Below are 5,285 nucleotides of genomic sequence, written 5' to 3'. Positions count from 1 at the left end.
TGTGTGTGTGTGTGTGTGTGTGTGTGTGTGTGTGTGTGTGTATGGTATGGTGCGAATGTATATGCACGTGTATGTGTTTATGGGTGTGTTTATGTGTGGGTGTGTCCATGGGTGTGTGACTCTTTGTTGTGTATAGATGTCGTGTGTGTGTGTGTGTGTGTACACGCGTTTGTGTATGTGCACTTCTGTATGTGTGCGCGCGTGTACTCTTCTTCTTCTTCGACTACTATTAATACTACTACTGTTGCTGCTGCTGTACTACTACTACTACTACTACTACTGCTACTACTACTACTACTACTACTACTACTACTACTACTGCTACTACTGTTACCGGTGCTGGACGTCTACTACCACTACTACTATTGTTGCTGCTGCTGCTGCTACTACTACTACTACTACTACTACTACTACTACTGCTACTGCTGCTGTTGCTGCTACTACTGCTACTACTACTGCTACTACTACTACTACTACTACTACTACTACTACTTCGTGGAGTAGTACTGGTCTCCCTATAATTGACTAACACCCCTCCCCATCCTCCATTGAATATTTAGAAATGCGATTGGGGTCCTTTTAAACATTCTAAAACAAATACGTAATACGGATGATGTTAGGACACAATAAGCCATAACAGATGGAGTGGAGGCGGGATTATAACAGACCCCCCACGAACCCCGCCTTACCCCTGCATACTAACGATTCTACCAGCTCACCGCCCACGTTATTATTGATATTAGAGCGCCTGTAAGCTAAAAAGTACGGAGAAAAAATGAACAAAAGAGAAGCATTCCTCATGCGTTGGATGGTTTGAGATCTGCAGGTTCCCTGGGTCGCCCCTAGGTGGTATTTCCTACCTATTTTTTTTTTCTTCACTAGTTTCAGTTGGAGCGCTGCGGCCATGTTGAGGTTGGGGAAGTTCGTTATAATTTTCTTGTAAATAGTTTTACTGTGTTTATGTAAATCCCCGCTGTTCCTTGTCTTTGTATGGTCCTAAATGTTTTTGCGGCCCTTGTGGCCAATGAAGAAAGCATATTTATTATCATTTTCGTTTGGCTCAGGTTCGGTCTTATTCCTGGCAGGATTTATATGGGAAGTGGGTTACTACCTGTATCCACAAGTTTTCAGCAGTCTTTCAAGTGCTTACAACCCCCCTGATAATCCCTATTCTCCCTAAGAGACAAAGTTCCTGTAGGAGCGCTACTGGGCATTCTATTTCAGTCTCCTTTAGCCATTCTTGTTGTTGTTGTTGTTGTTGTTGTTGTTGTTGTTGCTGTTATTATTGTGTTGTTGCTGTTGTTGTTACTATTATTATTATTATTATTATTATTATTATTATTATTATTATTATTATTATTATTATTATCATCATTATTATATGTTTGACTTTTGCTTTGTATTTGTACAAGTTGGCTCCAAGTCTCACCCAGAGACCTCAAGAGACAACAAGTTAGAAGTTAATGTTGGTGTTATACCTAGGGTGTCATATATTTGGTTTTTTTTACATAGTATTGTTCTAGAGAATGTTTAAGAAAACGTAAGGAAATTATCAGTTTGTTTTAAAATTTGAGATTACATAGACCGTATTTTACGTAGGATATGGACAGTTCCCATGAGCACTATCTTTTGAATTTGTACCATTTTGGGGTTTACTGGTATCTGAGCAAGATAGGAATCAGCCTCCTTTGCTATCATTCCTAGGGCACCTATGACAACAGGTATTATTTTAATCTTGAGGTTCCACATTTTGCCAATTTCTATTTCAAGATCTTTATATTTGCTCAGTTTTTGGTAGGTCTTGACAGATACATTTATGTCAATTGGAACAGTCATATCAATGAGGAGGCATGATTTTTGACTGAAGTCTTTCAGTATGATGTCTGGCTTATTCGCAGCTATCTTTCTGTCAGTTTGAACGGTGAAGTTCCAGAGGAGTGAGATTTGGTAATTTTCAAGCACTGGAGGTGATTTGTGTTCCTACCAGTTTTTATCATAGGACAGGTTCAAGTTTTTGCAAATTACCCAGTAATACTGTGGGCGCAAGAAGACTGCACATGGAGACAACATGATCAATGGTTTCATTTTATTGTTTAAACGGCATGTTGGGCTACTGCGTTCTTTAATGTGTTGGCCTGGTAGCTCCTTGTAGGTAGGCATTGATCTTAGGCCAGAAGAACTCTGTGAGCGATGTAATCGACTTACCCACTCCTTTCAAATTGCTGGCCTTGTACCAAAATTTGAAACCACGATCGAATCGTCAACGCATCGAACAAAATACTTAACAGACATTTCTTCCGGCCCTTCACATTGTGAGTTCAAATCTCGTCGTGGTCGACTTTGACTTTCATCCTTTCGGGGTCGATGAAATATGTACAAGTTGAGCACCGAGATCGATGTAATCGACTAGTTCCCTTCTCTAAAATTTCAAACCTTGTGCCTATAGTATAAAGGATTATTTGTCTGTGGATGTAGATTGACAAAGGTTTGTCTGTATAAATTAAGACTGCTCTGTGTGCGTGTGTACGTATGCGTGTGTACGTATGCGTGTGTACGTATGCGTGTGTACGTATGCGTGTGTAGAGTCCCAAATTACCTTATGCACTTGCTGCCCATTTATAGGGATCGTTTCTCGTTACTTTATTATTTCATATTGTTATTACTATTTATAATTATCGATTTTTAGTAATGGATCTTAACTGTTATCGTTGGCCTCTTCATTTTTCTTAATGCCAATTCCGCATCATAGATTCTTGTTGCATGCTAGTAATCTTCATCTACTACTTAACGTGGAGGTTGTGTTAGAACACAAAATACTGTGTTCTTTACCTGGCAGTTCCGGCAGCCGTAGCCAAGGATTTTCGTCTGCCAACGATATAAGAGTGCTTTTATGTACCACCACGAGTCCTTCTGAGAGATCCTCTGAAGTTAAATAACGCTTTATTATGTGTTCTAATACAACCTCTCCGTTAAGTTGGAGATCAAGATTACCTTTTGGTACTAATACTGCTTCTGTCGCTATTATATATATATATATATATATATATATATATATATATTATTATTATTATGATTATTATTATTATTATTAGCGAGGGATGCAGTATTTGTACTAAAAGATATTCTTTAATATCCAACTTAATGTGGATGTCTTGTTAGAACACCGAAAATTCCATTGAGACAAACCTTCATATAGGCACTTGGTGCAGATGAGAATCGTCAGCTACGGGCGTCGGAACTCCCATATCATGTAATTTCAGTCTACTGGACATAATCAGTGAGTAGTACCTATTAAAGTACCTATTCTTTAAATTGTTGTGCAAATGGCTGAGTATTCCTCAGTTACGCATGTACCCTTAATGTAATTTTCAGGCAGAACCAGTATGACAAATGTATGCGACAAGGCATAAACTAAACAAGTTTTGTTTAAAGCGTAGTTCAGTTTAATACCACAACATGATGGCCACACATAGCGTCCGGTCACCGCAAATCAGGCAAATCACGCTACTGTCGAAGATGACTGACAACACTTCTTAAATATTAACAGATGATGCAACCACATAGGTGACGGGAAACTGGTGACTGCTTCGGTCTATACTAGACATTCTATATACACTCATGAGTGACGAAAGTACCGAAGTGGTAGTACTTCTTTGTTACAGATGAGGTTGGTACTCCAACCGCTGAGAACTGTTTTCCATCTGTTCTGCGTCTTGATATGCCCTGGATATAGATTATTGAGAGAGAAGATTCCTTCGGACTTTTAGCCCCAATGTCTCATTTTTGGCTTCCAGAATTAGTGGCTAGGTGGCTCGAAATTACTTGGGCTATAGCAGGAATGCAATGAAATGACCAGTGCGATCTACAAGTGTCACTCTGCTCTGAAAATACGAGTCACGCGGTGGAGTTTCTAGATATCATTGAAACTTGATCACAGCTGTTTGGATTTTCTGTACACAATCTGACAGAAATACGTTCTTCATATGCATAGCGTGAGAAGCCCATAAAAATTTCATTCAGTTTACAACATGATGGCCACACATAACCTAGTTTAGCCAGATTACCAATACTGTTGCCAAAATGGTGGCTCATTACTGCATGAAACAGTTCGTAGGATCACAGGTGAGAACCGGCTACCAGGGTTAAAGTAGTGTTTAGAGTGGTTTTGAAATCACGAGGTCTTGCGTTCGATCCCGTTACATGGTATCTAGATCAAGTTTTTTCTACCGTACCCTACCAATCGATCTAAGTCTTGAAGGAAATTTTGTGGACTGGAACTCTGTGTGGATGCCTCATAGATAGATTGTACCAGTAATTTAAATATTCAGCCATTTTTTCACTGAGGTAGTGAGGGGTAGAAGGCTCAAGACTTTTTTTGCGGGGTGGGGGAGGAAGTTATTTTCAAACATAAGACCAGGCTCGAATGCTTACAACAGAGTGAAACACGACTATAGTCACCGAAGGATCAAGCGGTGGTATTAAACTGAACTACGCTTTAAACAAAACTTGTTTAGTTTATGCCTTGTCGCATACATTTGTCATACTGGTTCTGCCTGAAAATTACATTAAGGGTACATGCGTAACTGAGGAATACTCAGCCATTTGCACAACAATTTAAAGAATAGGTACTTTAATTGATCGAACAACTGCGACACTTTATCGTCGAAACTGACGGAAGACATATCGTCCTCGTTCATTCACATTTTTGTCGACTCCGGAAAGAAGACAAGCATTGCTGAACTCGGTGACATTTCGACTCAAAACTAAACACCGTGAGGAATTTTGAAATTCATTTCTTCTTAATTTATATAGATATAGCTTTTCAGAAACGCCTTTAACATTAAACGAAAAGGAAAAAAAAAAACAAAACCTAAAACTGCAGCAAAATAACTGAGGCATCGTTTAGCTATCTCGCCATAACACTGTATTATTTTGATCAGATATCACAAAGAACACATATTTCTTCAAATTCCCTTCATGTTTCCTTTCCGTTTACACCCCAGTAACCCAGATTTTTCGTCGAGGGTTAAACAGCGTGTATAAAAGTGTATAAAAGTACGCAGCCTTTAAAGAATCAACAACATGTAATTAATGACGTCATTGTGACGTTCCACTTACTAACTGAAATAGAACAAGAACGTCAAAATACATTGTACGTATGTACCTATGGATGTCTCTACACACAAACATACACATACATACATCACCCTACTATATATGTATGTATGTATGTATGTATATATATATATGTATATATATATATATATATATATATATATATATAT

At 38.5% G+C, this 5,285-nt stretch overlaps 1 protein-coding gene across 1 annotated transcript in view; it reads left to right on the top strand.

Annotated features, from left to right (window-relative positions):
- LOC106870659 (inactive pancreatic lipase-related protein 1) overlaps window positions 1-5,285 on the top strand; it is a 98,974-nt gene that overhangs the window by 24,186 nt on the left and 69,503 nt on the right. The window lies entirely within an intron of this gene.

The sequence above is a fragment of the Octopus bimaculoides genome, chromosome 8 (assembly GCF_001194135.2).
Source record: "Octopus bimaculoides isolate UCB-OBI-ISO-001 chromosome 8, ASM119413v2, whole genome shotgun sequence".
In the NCBI taxonomy this organism is placed as follows: domain Eukaryota; kingdom Metazoa; phylum Mollusca; class Cephalopoda; order Octopoda; family Octopodidae; genus Octopus; species Octopus bimaculoides.
This window is presented reverse-complemented; position numbering and strand designations above follow the sequence as displayed.